Raw genomic sequence first — 17,989 nt, 5'->3', positions numbered from 1 at the left:
CCAAGTGAAGAAGGCCAAGACAGGAGTTGGTCTTCTCCGAGGAAAACACACAGGACTTGTTGTCTAGTGTCAAATGTTCAGTCCTGACAACACACATACATTGTAGAGACTGAACAGGTTATTTTTAAGAGTGTGTGTGTGTGTGTGTGTGTGTGTGTGTGTGTGTGTGTGTGTGTGAAAAGCCATGAGTTTAAAGAAGAGCACGAGGGGTATACAGAATGGTTTGGAGGGAAGCAAGGGAAAATTAAATTAAATTACAATTATATATTAAAAAACAAAACAACAACAACAAAAGCATACTTACCAGCAGGACTGGAGATACAGCTTAACGATGAAGAGCAGCAGCTGCTCCAGAAGAGGACCCAAGCTCACTTCCTAGCATCCAAATCAGCTAAGTGGCTCATAACAGTCTATAACTTCTGCTTGAGAGGATCCAATGCCTTTTTCAGACCTTTATGGACACACACACACACACACACACACACACACACACACACACACACACAGGTGGACATGCTTGCAAGCACACACATGACTTAAAATTATTTTGAAGTATAAATGACAGAACTCAATTTCGAAGAGACTTGAAGAAAATATATTGAATTTGTGGTTTCTAGTTTTAAAGATGTATGGCTCAAAGCCATTAAGTGTGTTTAGAAAAAGCTGTTCCCCAAGATATGCATAGCAGGAAAACAAGCCACAGTACACACAGCTTGTTTCTTCTCAGCGTTTAAAACGGGAAGTGTACAGCAGACACATATGTGTGACTGGAGTTAGAAACAAGGAATCCACACAGGAAGAGTGGTAGGTCAGCAGAAACTCACAACAACGGCGTGGCTGGACAGAAAGAAGGGAAGCAGCAGCAAAGCCGTTAGCAGTACAGGAAGTGTGCAGGCCCTAACAGGAGTGATGAACCAGGACAGACGGAGAGCTACTTAAGACAGCAAGGTTGGCAGAACAGCGTGGCATCATCTGAGAAGGCCAGGGCACGGGCGGCCAAATGCACTTTCCACCAGAGATCACCCACACCACTTACCATCTTTAAAAATGAATGTTATCTACTGATTTAGTTTCCCTTAAGTCTGTTCTCAAAGGCAGATGGCCGTAAGACGGAAGCAGACGCAGCACCCTGATTTGCCTCAATATCCCCACAGTCAGCCACTTGCCCACTGCCAGCAAAGCTGAACTTGAGCCTTTCCCTGTATCCACAGGAGCATTCGACTCTCTTCCTTATCCAGAACCAACCCGGTTTCTTCCCAATTCTAGCCCTCCCACTCCACTTCCAACTCTGAGGTTACGGACAAATTAAATGACAGAGAGTTATCTGTACTGAAGAGCATGCATTTGTCTCTGTGTTTTCCCATACTGCAGCTCCTAGGGAGCAACCCACCCATTCAATGTTTCTTAGTTGAGAACTTTAACAGGCAAATTATAAGTCTTCATCCTCAAAGGCCTTAAGGTCCAGCAATAGAAGCATAAAATAATACAACGATCAGATCCATAGACACTGCCAAAGGGAAAGAGTTAGTGACGAATACGACTTGAAAAGAACAAATCCCAGCTCACTCAAGACTAGAGTCCCCAACTCCAGCTGTGCCACACTGCTCTTCTGTTCCCCTTACTGATTCTACAGCAACACTGGATCCTGGTATCCCGGGCACTTCCTCATTTCCTCCTTTTAGAACTGTCATAAAGTTCCTACTGCTCTGATGAAACATCATGACCAACATGCAACTTGGGAAGAAAGGGTCCGGTCATACTTCGATGCCCATTTTCAGGAAGTCAGGGCAGGAACCTGAGGGCAAACCACAGGAGAGTTCCGCACACTGGCTTCTCTCGGCTTGCTCGGCCTGCTTTCTTCTAGGACCGAGGACCACCAGGCCAGGGATGGCCCCATCTGCAATGAGCTGGGTCTTCCCTCATCAATCAGTGAGAAAAAGCCTTATAGGCTTGCCTACAGCCAGCTCTTATGGAGGCGCTTTCGTTAGGGTTCCCTAAGCTAAAGATGACTTTAGCTCTGTCAAGTTGGCATAAAACCATGCAGCACAGGAACTATCTTCGACTTCTGTTTGAAACTATTCTGGCCTAGGGAGACATCAGGCCATGATAAGCTCCTTTCTTTATTCCCAGAGCTGAAAAAGAATATGCAGACAGTAGATAATAAATATGTGACCAAATGAGCTTTTTCAAAACGAGAAGCATGTTTATATCCAGGCATATCACTTCTGGTCCAATATTACTTTTTACGTAAATAAAAAGTATGGCATGATATAAAGATATTCTACTTTTGCCGATACAGTTAGACTGGGCTATTAAATTTCCATGAAACAGTTCTAGTCCATTCACTTAATCTTCTTTGTTAGCTTCCTTTTTTGTTACTGTGATAAGATAGCCAGACAATTTAAGGGAAGGATTTGGCTCACATTCTCAAGTTCCAGTCCACCCCTGTGGCAAGCAAGGCCAAGGTAGCAGAAACGTGCAGCAGCCGGTCACAGTGGATTCACAGAAAGCAGTGTGAATGGGTATGTACATGCTGGCCCTCAGGCTGCTTCCCCCACTCTTGTGTAATGCAGGGTGCCCTGCCTAGGGAATGGTGCCACCAACGGGAGGCAAGTCTTTTCATACCAATGAACATAACCAAGATATTCCCCATAAGCCAACCTACACAAGCCCTTTCCAGACCATTTTAAATTGTGCCAAGCTTATAATTAAAGCTACCACATCTTCCAACTATTTGTTGGACTGCTTTTGCATGTTATTCTAGTTTCTGGGATTTAGGTTGTACTATTAGAAAAGTGAAATCAAAAGTAGTAAAGAACAGGCAATGTGTGTGTGTGCTCTAAATTTTATGTTTTGTCAATGTGATGTCACACACACACACACACACACACACACACACACATACACACACACAGAGTTCTTGGGCAAGCTTTCCCTAGTGCGTTAGGAAAATGCCAGATATGTAACTGGTAGCTACTGTTTCAGACAGAATGCTTTAAGGACAAAACTAAAATGAAGGTAGGAGGTTATTAATGACTTAAGGATTATAACTTCTCTGAGCATTTGTTCATCAATAGCTGGTGGCTAAGATAAAGGAGAGGGAATGGCATTATTCTGTCCTCTCCCACAGTGAAAATCAATGTTGAACACTAGACCAGAAGAAGGTCAGAGCGAACATGAAACAGAAGCAAGAACTCCCTGGCTCTCACATCCTGGGCATTTCTGAAAAAGCCAATTCTCACCTGAGAAAGCTTGAAAATAAATATGATAACGATTATGTCTTCCCCAAATTCTTGCTTACCCAACAAAATTCCCTGCATTCTATATTTTGTCACAACATATTCCACAAAAGTGATTTTTGAGCAGATACTCTGTTTCCAAAGCAAGGAAGGATTTTAAGGGCAACTTGCTGCCCTGCAATCCCAGTACAGCTAAGTACCATCACATGATTTGGTTTCTGTTTTGTAATTTAATTTTTTGTTTTATTATTTATTCACTTTACATTCTGCTCACTGCCCTTCTCCTGATCACCCCCCACACACAATTCTTCCCCATTCCCTTCTCCTCTGAGCAGGTGAAGACCCCCCGAGTATTCCCCTCACCCTGGCACTTCAAGTCTCTGTGGGGCTAGGTGCTTCCTCTCCCACTGAGGCCAGACAAAGCGGCCCAGCTAGAACATGTCCAGGCAACAGCTTTTGGAATAGCCCCCTCTCCAGTTACTCAGGACCCACCTAGAGAATCTGCTACATGTGCACCACATAATTTTTATTTCTAAGAAACACTGCATACATCCCAGTAAGATGGATCATGCCCATAACCTTAGCCCTTGAGAGGCTGAGGCAGGAGAATCAGGAGCTCAGTGTCAGGCAAGCTACCCAGTGAGCGCAGGGCACGCTACATTATGGCCCTGTCTGAAACACCTATCAGTAAGCACAACTGTAATCGTCTGTGCTGCTGTAGTTGCTGTAATTATGCAACTGTAATTAGCCAGGCTTCCCTCACCTTTGGGGCTGCAGATTCCATTTCTAGAATCTCTTCAGGTGCTGTGCTCTGCTATCTTAGGACTGTACCAATAGCGCCAGCGAGTCTTAATGGCAGAAATCTTGTAGATTTTACATAATGTGACTACTCTTCCAGTGGCTACATTGAAGTACCACTCTGTGGTCCACGGATACCAACTGAAGCCTCTGGGAAGAAGGTAAACTTTAGGGTAGGTCCAGTATTCTCATTTTATGTTGTGTGAACATAAAGAAGTCTTCTGAGCTTTGCTGTTGCTTTAACTGCAATTCCACACAGGAAAAATAACATGGAAAAAGGGACATTATATCACACATTTATTTTTACTGAAGATAATAAAATCTGTTAAAAATGGGATGTCTCAAGGCAGCTGTGTTGAAGAACTGGACAATGCTAGCATCACATTGTTAGGCTGAGCCAGGGCAGCTGTTCTCAGTTTGAGGCCAGCCTGGTCTGTACAGTAAATACCAGGCCAGCAAGTGCTACATAGTAAGACTCTGAATGGAAGGGTGGATAGATGGATGGGTGGATGGATGGATGGATGGATGGATGGATGGATGGATAAATGGATGGACGGACAGACAAAAAATTAAATAACAAGACTGACATTTCTAAAAGCTGAAGGTTGGGGGTTCAGGGGCAGGACATTTATAACACAGACGGGGATCCAGATGGATCTATGAGGACAATGTCGTATCTGTGCGAGAGTCTTGTCAAGTGTAAAAGGACACTGCCATGATGACCTGCAGATTTAGGGCTATACTCTTCAAACCTCGTTATTAAGGCTGCAGATCCTCTTCCTACTGCTGGCTTCATGTCTACAGACAAACCTCCAGGAAGAGGAAACAGCACAGCTCAAAGCCAGAATGCCAGTCTCTCCCCAGCAGGGCTTGCTCTGCAGACAGCAGCACACAGCACAGTGTCTCTTCACTCACGCTGGCATGAGTGCTTTAGATGACGCCCTCTCTAAGCAGACAGTAATGAATATGGCTCTCATCTACCATCTGCCTCTCTCAGACTACTGCTGTCCATATGGCCAAGCATTTAATCCAGGATTCCTCAATTCTCATTCTGAATCACAAGTGGCCAGGGGATTAAAAAAATAAATAACAACAACAATGTCAACAACAACAAACCCTGCAGATGTTGTGTTCTATGTCAGACTGGGGAATCAGAATCTCAAGAGAAGAAAAGCAAGCGTGTGCCTGGACCCAGTGTTATTGTCTCTCTACAAATGATTCTAACATATAATTCTGTCTTTAAATGATTTATAGGAGACATCAATTTCTAAATATCATCTTCCAACAATTATGAATTCCCTCAACCACCCCTCCATAGTTACTACTCCCCAGACCTGTAGTTATTTCCTACTCCTGTGTGACTTCTAATTGTGTAGCAGAAACAGGCTCCTAACAATGGTATGAGAAACTGGGCATGGTAGTGCATGCCTTCAGTCCCAGCCCTCAGGAGGGAGCAGAGGCAGGCAGATCTCTGTGAGCTCCAGCACAGGCATGGCTGTTACAGAGAAACGCTGTCTCAACAAACCAAAATGAAAAGGCAATAAAGGCAGTGGTGTAAGAACTTTACCAAAGAACGGTGTATGCCTCATTTCATTTTCTACATAAATGTCTTCCAGGGGAAAGTTTCATTAACTTGGCAAATGTCAGTTTTAAGACCTCTTTTTTAAGGTTACGTCCCCCACACCTATTAACCATTACTATAGAATCACCATTTCTGGTCTAGTACACAAGGATCTTTGGGAGCCATCACTGTTAACAAGAAGCAAAAAAGCTGAACCAACGAGTCAGGAAGCCATTTTTAGATCTGCCAGAGAAGTAAGCTTCAAGACAAACAACTGTTCCAACCTGGACAGACAGGTGACTAGAGAGAACCAGGGCACAGGGGAAGTCATGGAGTGCAGAAATGGGCACTGCCATTAACTGTTGCTGGAGGACCATTTGGATGAGTCTGAAACCCAAGAAAGCAGAGTTCCATCAAGGAGGAGAGGGCCACCACACATCCATGAATTTTACAGATGAAAGCCAAAGAAGTTCTCACAGTAAGCATGACAGGAAGAATCCCCTTCTCCTCTCAGCACAGGAAAGAGGCGAGGAAACCACATTTATGTCGGAGCAGTTGGTTCTCAAGTTGCCTTTCTAAGGAACGGCTCTTCACTGGCGAGTCAGTAAACACAGGAAGGAGGATGCCAATTCCAGTGAAGGCCTTGACGCTAAGAAAGAAGGACAGTGAACCGCGGCACAGAAGCGCATCCAAAGATACTGATGCAGTTTTGAACGTCCACCATCTAACTGCAGCAATTCAGAAGAGCGGAGACTGCTGCATGAAGGTAGAAAGGGGAGAAGGATGACAAAACTCAGCTACGTATCATCTACAAAGCATCTGCTTTACTACAGAGACGTACAGATCAAAGGTAAATGAATGGGGAGAGCTGTTTAACATTCTGTGACTAATCAAAACCAAGTGGGACTGCGGAGATTAGTTTCAGGCACAGAAAAATTCAGATGAATGAAAATATAGTCTTGCCAAATGGAGGAACTCAAGATTCAGTGTGAAACCCTGTCTTAAAACCTCAGGTGAGGAGCAGCATGGGGCACCCAGCATTGACTTCTGGCCCACACCCCTCAGCCCTGACACGAAGTTAAGTGGAACAGGCAACAATAGTGAACATTTATAGGCCATGCCACCCAGTAACATCTCAGTACTCCTCCTCCTCGAACTCACACAGGACAGGCTACTGCAGACTTAAACAGACCTGTAAAGGTTAGCTCTTCTTAACCTGACACAAGCTGGAGGGAGTCCCCATTGAGAAAATGCCTCCATCAGGTTGCCTGCAAGCAAATCTGGGGGACACAGCTGCTCACCACCCCTTCCTTTGCCCTCCTTCTCCTCTCATGAGAGCTGGGCAGATGCTACGCTGTCAACTCTTTCTCTGACTCATCACTTTTTCTGACCCTCAATTAGATAGCACTTTCAAACACGGCTGCTTCCTTCTACAAACTAACCTTACTTTCATTGTCTGGGATTAAAGGTGTGTGCTGAGGGTGTGTCTGCATTCCAGCCAGCTCATATAGACCTAAGTCTCTGAGTGAGATCCTTGCCAGAGCAGCCATGTTGGTGGATTAAAATTCCTCTTCCACAGTCTTGGGGAGAGAGTAGGCCAGTGAGCAGTCTTCCTCCATCATCTCTGCCTTGGTTCCTTCTCTGAGATGTCCATTACTCTCCCTTATAACCGACCGTATCTGAAGGTGAAATGAACCCTTTGACCCCAGATTGCTTTCTGACGTGGTGTTCTGTCACAGCAATAGAAGCAAACCAGAACAATGCCTTAAGACATCAAGGATGGACGTTGGCTCCGTGGATAGAGTGCTTTGTCTGGCAAACTAGACGCATGGATTCTGATCCCTAGCACCCACACAAGTACTGAGGGCATGGCAGCCACCTGTATGTAACTCAAGTACTTGGAAAGGACAGACAGGGGATCCCAGGAGCAGGCGTGACAGCTAGACTCACCATACTGTCAAGGTCTGGGTTCTGCCTCAATAAATAAGGGAAGGGTGACAGAGTAAAATTTTGATGTCAGCTTTAAGCCTCCACATGCATGTGAACACACATACACACACACACACAAACACACACATATACAATATATACACACATACACACATGTACACACACATTTATACAATATATGCACAGATACACATACACACATACACATGCACGTACACACACATACACACATGTATATACACACACATTTACTAGCACATACACATACATACATGCATACACACACACACACCTGTGCATACACAGGCAAAATCAAACAAAAGCGATAGCAATCATACAGTATCTGCACTTGATCCACCACAGAATGAAACTGTAAAATGAAAGCTGGAATTCTCTGAAATATTGGGCAATTAAGCAACACAAAGCTAATAACATGGGAGTCAAAGTAGAAACCTCAAAAAAACATTGAAATACTTTAACTTTCATAAAACTGAAAAATGCATTTTAACCAGACATATGGACCAGAAGAAAGAGCGTTCAGCAAGAACTGTACAGAGCTAATGAGGAACTTACAGACTGAGGATACCCACATTCCAGCTACGTGGAAGGCTACAGTAAGATACTTTCTCAAGTCCAAAGTATGGATCCAATCTGAAAAAGGCAGCAAGACATGTATCTTTAAAAGCACACAGAAAAAGAGAGAAAGAATGGAAAGAAGATTTAGTCAAGCTAATAGTTAAAAACAAAAACACACAATTCTCTAATGTCAGGAATACAAGCCATCACTAAAATTCCCATGTATTCTGAAACAATAACTAATAAACACCAATATCTCCTGTACAAAGCTCAAGTCCAAGTGGATCAATGACCTCCACATAAAACAAGATACACTGAAACAAAGTGAGGCAAAAATGGTGAAGAGCCTCGAACACATGGGCACAGAGGGAAATTTCCTGAATAGAACACCAATGGCTTATGTTCTAAGATCAAGAATCAACAAATGGGACCTCATGAAATTGCAAAGCTTTTGTAAGGCAAAGAACATTGTCAACAGGACAAAACAGCAACCAACAGATCAGGAAAAGATCTTCACCAATCCTACATCTGATAGAGGCTAATATCCAATATATACAAAGAACTCAAGAAGTTAGACTCCAAAGAATCAAATAATCCTATTCAAAAGGGGGTACAGATCTAAACAAAGAATTCTCAACAAAGAATAAACAAAGAATGGTCATAAGGTAAATGCAAATCATAACAACCCTAAGATTCCACCTCACATCAGTCAGAATGGTTAAGATCAAAAACTCAGGTGACAGCAGATGATGGTGAGAATGTGGTGAAAGAGAAACACTTCTCCACTGTTGGTGGGATTGCAAGCTGGTACAACCACTCTGGAAATCAGTCTGGTGGTTCCTCAGAAAATTGAACATAGTACTACCTGAAGACCCAGTTATTCCACTCCTGGACATATACCCAAAAGATACCCCAACACATAACAAGGACACATGCTCCACCATGTTCATAGCAGCCTTATTTATAATAGCCAGAAGCTGGAAAGAACCCAGATGTCCTTCAACAGAGGAATGGATACAGAAAGTGTGGTACATTTACACAATGGAGTACTACTCAGCTATTAGAAACAATGACCTTATGAAATTCCTAGGCAAATGGGTGGAACTAGAAACTATTATCCTGAGTGAGGTAACCCAGTCACAAAAGAACACACATGGTATGCACTCACTGATAAGTGGATACTAGCCCCAGAAAGCTCTGAATACCTAAGAAACAATTCACAAAAATTATGAAGCTCAAAAAGAAGAAAGGCCAGAATGTGGCTTCCTCAGTCCTTAGAAGGTAGAACAAAACACTCACAGGAGGAAATACAAAGTCAAATAGAGGAGCAGGGATTGAAGAAAAGATCATTCAGAGGCTGCCTCACCTGGGAATCCAGCCCATATGCAGCCCCCAAACCCAAGCCCTATTGCTGATGCCAAGAAGTGCTTACTGGCAGGAACCAGGTAAGGATGCCTCCTCAGAGGCCAGAGTCATACAGATACAGCTGAGCATGCTTGCTGCTAACTATGAGACTGAATAAGGGGCCCCGAATGAATGAGCTAGAGAAAGGACTGAAGGAGCTGAAAGGATCTGCAACCTCTTGGGAAGAACAACATTATCAACCAACCAAACCCTCTAAAACTCCCAGGGACTAAAACACCAACCACTGAACACACAGGGAGAGACCCACGGCTCCAGTTGCATATGTAGCTGAAGATAACAGTGTCTGGCATCAATGTGAGAAAAGGCCTTTGGTCTAGGGAGGGCACGTTTTCCCAATGTAGGGGAATGCCAAGGCACTGAGGTGGAGAGGGTGATTGGGAAAGGGAGCACCTTTGTGAAGTGGAGGGAGGATGGGAGCGGAAAAGTGGATAATATTTAAAATGTAAATACTGAGAATATCCAATAAAATAATTTTTTTAAAGTTAGTAAACTGGGATATAGTAACTATTTAATATACTCAACTTGACAGGGGCATGCACCAAAACCAAAGTATTGCATATTTAATGAAAAGAAATCCAAAGCTTTCTCCCTGAGCAGAAAGAAGACATATATAATCACCGGAAACCCTCACCCATGCAGTAAGGAAATAATTGGATTATACATCAGGAAGAATAGACTCAGATGATCATCTGTCGCTCAGACAGGACACAGCTGCTCTTAATATATGATCGGTGCAAACATGAGATGCATTTCCCTGTGCGAACCAGTGGAACTTCAAATTAAGACAAAGTGTTATTCACAAATGCTTGCACAAACACACACCTTAAAAATGAATTAAATAGAAAATCAAAATGTGTAAAATCTATATAAGGAAACACAAAATTATCCTCAAAGAATCAAAGTAGAAGGAAGTAAGTGAAAATATATTCCATCTTTGTGGATAAAGATCATAAATAATATGAACAGGTCAATTCTGTGATCTTGACCTACAGATTCAGTGTAGTTTCTCTCTGACCTATTTTGTGAATACAAAAAAATAAAATAAAAAATAAACCAACAACAACACAAAAAAACATGCTTAAGTTTATGCAGAGAAGGAAAATATCTAAAATTATATCAAAGGATGTTTGCCATTATCAAGGAACTTCAAGAATTGCTATAATGCTATAGTCGCCCTAACAGAGCAGCATCAGTAAAGAATATCAGAAAGAAGGTATAAAACGCGATCTACATAAATAGAAACTAAAAGAACACAATAAATGATGTGTGGTCCACTCTAAGAGGCAGTGGTAAGACCAGAGGCTGAGGGAGAAAGGACCTCTGAGCACTGGAACTGCTCCTCATGTGCGCCATCACTGGCCTGGCAAATCTACACACCACCAGGAAGAAACCCCAGTGTAATGCTCTAACAGGTTGGGGGAGAAGAATGTGTCTATCATAATTCACGGGTGTGCCAAAGGCCTGAGAAATCTGAGAAATCTGAACTCTCTTTAGATGTTAATAGATTAAGTAAAAGACAGCCACAGCCTCACAGTGAAAATGGTGAACTTCAATTTTTTTCTGCCGATTTTTAAGGCTAATACTCTAGTGGTCTGCCATTTAAATGAATTACTATGTCTTAGTTCTTTAGTTTTTTTTTTTTTTTTTTTTTTTTTTTTTTTTTTTTTTTTTTTTTTTAATGCTAAAAATAACTACAAAGGAAAGAAAAGTCATTTAATTTGGCCAGACATGGTGGCTCGAATGTGAAGTCCCAATACTCAGGAGGCTGAGGTTGGACTCTCAGCAGTTCCAGACAAGTGAGACCCTGACTGACTGAAAACAGCAGCAACAGCAACAGGTGGTAGTAGTAGCGAAGCCAAGCCTTCTTTAAATTGATAAGCTTTAACACTGTATTGAAATGCCCTGCAGTATTTGGAATCTGTCAGCCACCCCTCTTTTAAGGTAAATGAAACCAGCACTGAGATCAGCAAGTAACTGGACTCCCTTCTGGCCTCTGGATGGTGGTCAAGTGCAGTGACTGTAGCTGTGAATTAATGTGTGGCTGCACTGACCGTGGAAAGGGACAACTGGTTACTTTAGAAAGACCACTTTTTATTCATAAACAAAATAGAAGCAAAAGACATTTATTTTCCTAGCATCGAGAAGCTCTCCAAAGGCTCACTTTGTTTTTCTAAGAATAACTAAGTGGCCCTTGTGTGGTGGGGCATAGTTTTAATCCCAGGATTTGGGGGGTAGAGGCAAATGGATTTTTGAGAGTTCAAGGCCAGCCTGATCTACACAGTGAATTTGAGGCAAGCTAGAATCAGGAAACAAAACAAAACAAAGGTAATTTTACAAATAAATAAATAAAAAGCAAAACAACAACAAAAAACATAACACATTAGAAGAAATGTAGTCCATAAACTGAATAAATGGCGAAAAACATTTCAATATGGTTTATCTTTGTTCTTTTCAAAGGCAGAAATAAAAAGAACTTATACAAAGTAAAGGCCTTCAGCAGAAGGAGCTTCAGTAGCTGATGCCACCAAGTGCCACCTCTCTTTAGCAAGTACTCTTGCGATGAGAGCAGAGGCAGAGCTGTCGGGTGGAGAACTGTTGAAGGAGGAGAATTAACCATTACTAATAGACAATCTCACCAGCAAAAGTGTCAAATGTCCCAGCTGCTACTTATTCAACAGGGAAACAGAATCAAATCTACAAGAAAAGGAACTAAGGTTGAAAAATCACTGTATAATGACCATATACACTCTAAGACTGGTTCTATATTACAATGACCATATGCATTCTAAGTCTGGTTCTATCTTGGCTTTTTATCATGCTTTGAGCAAACCTCATTTTTCAAATGAAGATTAACATAGCATCAAACTACTGGCTACTTATTTTAAAGTTTCATTCTCTTACTATAGGAGAATCTCACTGTAGATTCCTATGTATTAAAACTCAGCACAAGTAAATGTAAATAAACATGCTCAGAACGTTGTCGCTTTTCAATGTATATGAAATACATAATGTTCCCATCGAATTAATACTAGGAAAAGGAGAAGAAATGGTAATTTTTCCCCTAAAATTATATCTATATTTACTATTGGAAAATGATGCAGAGAGCTTCTATGAAACATCGTTTTAGAAAAGTCTACAACTTTAGTTGCCAATAGTAGACTTTATGTGTGTGTGTGTGTATGTGTGTGTGTATACAGTTTCTTTCACAGAAGCATGTCTGTAACAAAGTTGATCTCAAGAGCTAGCCAAGTAAAGCAGGTCATGAAGAATCCCCAAGCCCTCCACAGAGAGGACGGAGTCTCACAGCGCCAGGAGGACTCATCAGAACTACTGTCCTCTGATTCCACACCAAGATCTCAGTTTGCCCATCATATAAAACAGTCTCAAGACTACACACTGATCTATTAAGGTGGCACTAGAATATCTTTTACTTCTCTAGAACTGGTACAGTGATTTTAAAAAGAATTACACTAAAACTCAAAAGGGAAGCAGATACTATCAGACAAAAAAATGTCATTTTATTTAAAGCAAAATATCTTTATAAGGTAAAGAATCGATTTTTCATATTTAACATGGTTTTTCAAGTCCATAGACTTTCTTTCATGTTTTATTTCTCATCAGAAGAAAAAAAAAAAACAGCACTGCAAATCTGTTTCTACAAGTCCTGCTTCTTATAACATATGCTGAGAAGTGAACCTTACAGTCAACATGGGCCTTGATCTTCCTTTTAAGCTAAGTGCTCTTCAACAGTGCCAACTTCAAGTGTAATAGTATCTGAGTTCCTGCCTTCCCCACAGCTCTGTTCCCGATGACAAGGGTTCACCTAGAAACACAACACTGACAAGGAAAAACCGGATGGAAGTCTGATGAATTTTCAACTAGCTCACTTCATTTTTATTTCAAACAAAGATCTTTTCCAAATCTTGCATTCAGTACTATAATTATGTTATGAAAATAACATTAATGAGCAGGAAGCCAAAACATTCTAATGCGATCTAACAAGTATAGAGTCGTTACTTATTAATTTAATAAGCCCTGTGTATAAGAGCATTTATGTGCACTATTTATATCTAAATAGTAACTTTTGTGAACTTACGGTTGAAAACAGTATAGTTCTTTAAAAGGCAAAGTTGGGCTAGAGAGATGGCTCACGGATGAAGAACACTAGCCTCTCATCTAGAAGACATGGATGGGTTCAGTTTCCACTATCCGCACAGCAGCTCACAACTATCTGCCCTCTTCTGGCCTCCCAGAAAGCAAATGGCGCACAGATACACATGTAGCCAAAACCTCCATATACATGGAAAAAAATTACACTAAAAGGCAAAATTAAAGCAAAAACCAACCATTTTTATGACCTTTTCTTCAAAGACTGTATCAGCCGTAACGCTGATGAAATTACAAACTGAGGCCATTCTAAGGCCTAGAGCACAGCTGTTTCTCACGCAGCATCTGAAGGAACACATGAGTGAACCAAATGAAAATCCAAACTATGGAGAGCTCTCATAATAACGGCAGCACAGACAAGCATTCACCAAACAGCGCTGCACACCGCAGTCTTAAAAGCTACCCAAGTTTATTTGTACTGAACCCTGACACCCTCATGAAGAGGGTTATTGACTCTTCTTAACTAATGGAAAACTTAGGCTAAAGGCAGTTATTTGCAACCAGACACATCTGAAGCGTGTGCATGGAGCTGCCATACTAACAGAAAAGCTGACGGACACGTAGTAGGTGAGAGCCAGTTATAAAGTGTCCTGATGTGCTGGACCAACTCACAGAATTACACTGCCCGACCCGCTACGAACTACTGAGAAACACAGAACAAATCCCAAAAGCTAAACAGTCATTAATCATGCTATATATTCAATTATAAAATTCACAGTATCACCCACAAAAATGTATCTAATCCTCGAGCTGAAAGCAGCCCAGACTGCCTTCTCAGAATGGCACTCCAGTGGAGTAGAAGGTGACATAATTTCCAAATCAATATTCATCCTGTTCTGCTCCTGTCGCTTCTTGGGTGCTTTCATCCTGACTCACTCTTGAGACTTCACAGAAAGCAGTCTAGTCCTTTCCGAGCGCCCACTCTGGCGCGTGTGTCTGGGGCCCATGTTGCTACCTACATGATTATGGTAACTCAGTAAGTTTTTCTTCTTCTGTGTTTTTTTTTTTTTTTTTTTTTTTTTTTTTTTTTTTTTTTCAGCCATGATATGGCTGCCTGACCAAATACATGCACATAAATCACACTTCCTTCCTTATACTTCTTGAGTATCTCTCCTTATACGATTTCTAGTGGAATAACACCTCCAGGTTAAAATTCAATTGGCTACTCTTTGTGGTGTGTGCGGTGTGTAGTGGGTGGAGATCCACGTGTGCACATGTTACACAGTCTTGAGGCCAGCCTTATTCTCTGGGTTTATCTCTCACTGAAACCTGAAGTACAGCCATTTTGCTAGTGGTCAGCTACCTTCCCAGCACTCACTGCCACCCCCGGCTTCAACATGGGTCTTTATACAGCTGCACAGTAAGCGCTTTAGGAATCCAGCTAATTCCCAGACCTCTAATTAGCTTCTTTCTCCTCTCAACTCAATTAGGATCACTCCTCCAACCAGGATGTTCCCCCCAGCATTCCCTCAACCTGCTGCTATTTTCTAAGCAATGTTTATGCGCACAGGTTTCCTTGCTCGTCTACCAATGTGGAAAAAGTCTCATCAGGTGCAGAAATTCCATCTGGAGTCTGACCCTGTAGAGACAGCAGGTCTCACTACAGTATGTGACAAGCCCCAGCCCTTTGATTAGAACTAGAAGCCTTTAGAGGGGTCACACATTCATTTCCTCTGAATTACTCACCTCGACACAGAGAAATCTAAACTCACAGAACTGTCCTGGACTGAAAGCACCTTCATTTTAACTTCACTTTAAAGAGAAAGACCAATCCCGTGATTTAAAAAGGCAAGAACTGGCGGTCAGGCCAAAAGTCTATAATCTCTCTGTGACCTCACCAAGTCCTGCCAAGTGGGCTCCCAGATACAGACACCATTTTGTAACCTTGTAGGCATCGTTACACTGCAACTGAAGACTTCATCGCAGCAAACTGGACACTGCCCTGCACACTGAACTTCTCATAAGTCAGGGCTACAAAAAAGGAGGTTATTCAATAATTTCCCCTCAAATTATCAAACATTCAGTTCATTTGAAATAGATTTTCCTTAGTCCCAATTTTAACCCCGCCCCCACTGTTTATAGAGAACATATTATGTTATAGCACCATGAAGGGCTCGAAAACTTAAGATGAAGCAATTTCCAACCACACTCGTGACCGAGAAATCTAAAGAATCTAACAGCACTAAATAAGTCCATTCTTCAGTATGGCCTCTCTTTCCAAAGCTGACATCTAGCTCATAAAAAATCAAATGTTATGTATTTCTCTATGGCAAAAAAAAAAAAAAAGAATGAAAACAAATTGTATCACTACTATATGGCCTGGTATATAAAACTGTGTTCTCCTGTTTCTTACCAATAAATGCATGACGAGCTCTTGTCCTCTTTAGAGGGGACGATGGTTGATAGAACAAAATGGTATGTTTCACCAGTGATGTGTCGGACATGAACACAATAAATAAATTAGATGTTTTGCTTCAATAATGTTATGTATTAAGGATTCAATTGTCACTACCCTTAAATGCATACCCTTACATATCAAATGTTCTTTACTTGGTCTTTTGGGTGTGTTTTGCTTTCACCTCCATGTAAGCCAGTCAACTCAGTCTACACTGCCACCATTTACGAAGCTATCCCACTACAGACAGGCTATACTGCACCCAGAATCTCATCAGCCCCATCCTAAGTGAGAAATTACCTATTATCTTGCTATACAATTAATCAATGGATATTTTATTTAAAAGTACTTTTCTTTCCTAATAACACCCTTTTGGGGAAATATAGTGTAGATGATGAAAGTTTAAAATGGGAACAGAATGACTAGAAGAAACCAGCTTGAAAAAGGAAGCCAGACAAATGTGGTCCTAGGCAGGCCTGTAAGAGACACGCACGTTAAATGTTCCAAAGTTAGGAGGCATACACTTAGATGTCTTTATTTAACAAATGGAAATAACCCAATATACATGTTAAACTAAAAAGGTCTCTGTCATTTTCTATAATCCAGAGCCACAATAAACAAAGCTACATGCTCTTCTTGGCCCTCACCGGAGGAATGACTGGGGGATGTTGCTGGTAAGCAAGCCAATTTGCCGAACTTGGTGCAAACCTCTAAGAAGGAAAAGCAGAAGAGACTCAGTAAACAGCTCTCAGGATTTCACTCTAAACACGACAAGGATTTCTAAAAGAGAATGTCACTGTAATCAGATGTCCACTTTTACTCACTAATACTTAACTATAAAAAGATATGTAAGCCCAAAGGCTCTTGTGAAGCGCCATTTTCAACGTTTGATCCTTTGAACTAGGAATTAACACAGGCCTGACATGGTAACTTTATCTGTTGGATGCACTTGCTAATTATGTAAATTAGAGTTGAAAGGATTTGTAAGACAAATAATTGCTTTACAGAGTCAGTTTGCTGATGGCACATATAATTAAATATAAAAAAGGAGCAAATGGCTGTTAAAAAGTTATATAATAAAATTGTTGAGGCCAAGGAAAACATGAAAAAAGGAAAAATAACCTTTGAAAGAAAAGTAAAATGATCTAAAAATAACTGATATGTTTTCTCTCAGTCACATAATGGAATGATTTTGTCAGAGGGAAAGCTCTTTTGGTTCCAAACAGTCCTTCCAGAACAATGCCAAGTGATCCTGACACCAAATTTTGCTGAACAATGAGAAAATTAACTATCCCTATCTCCAAAACTAAAATAGAAAGTCTTTGTAAAAATAAAAACATCTAAGCAATTGAAGTCAAAGAAGATTCTAGTCTCGACAATTTAGCTTTTTGGCCAAGAGCAGTTTATGCACACTGCTGCAGAAATCACCAAGTGAAGACTTTACCGCTAAAGACAGGCCTGCGTTGCCAGTGTTTGAAATACATTTCCCGGAAAGCCCCTGGTCACGTTTTCAAGACAGCAATCAGGCCAAGTAAAACTTGAGGTATATTTTAATGTCATATAAGGTTCCTTTCGAAATATCTTAAAAGATTGCAAGATTCCTGGTTCTCTCTGAACTCAAATGCTGAGAAACCTAAAATGCAAATAGAATAGGCCGGCTCCTCCCACCACCCCTGGCTTGTCAACAATGTCCAGTGGGCTCACTCAGCAGCCTGTCAGCTCATTACCAGCACAGCATCAGTGTGGGCTGCTCAAGTGTGTTCAAATGTCAGAACAAAGGCAATCACACATCCTAATCGAAGTTAGATAGTAAGTATAAATGAGAAAATGAGGACATCTTCATTGTTCAGAGAATTTCTTGTGAAGAATAAAAAAAAA

The 17,989-nt window shown here is 41.3% G+C and overlaps 1 protein-coding gene across 1 annotated transcript in view; it reads right to left on the bottom strand.

Moving 5' to 3' along the window:
* The window catches only part of STXBP5 (syntaxin binding protein 5), a 104,903-nt gene that overhangs the window by 84,079 nt on the left and 2,835 nt on the right, over positions 1–17,989 (bottom strand). The window lies entirely within an intron of this gene.

This window comes from Micromys minutus, assembly GCF_963924665.1.
Source record: "Micromys minutus genome assembly, chromosome: 30".
In the NCBI taxonomy this organism is placed as follows: Eukaryota; Metazoa; Chordata; class Mammalia; order Rodentia; family Muridae; genus Micromys; species Micromys minutus.
Note: the sequence above shows the minus strand (reverse complement) of the source record. Positions and strands in the feature narration are given on the sequence as shown.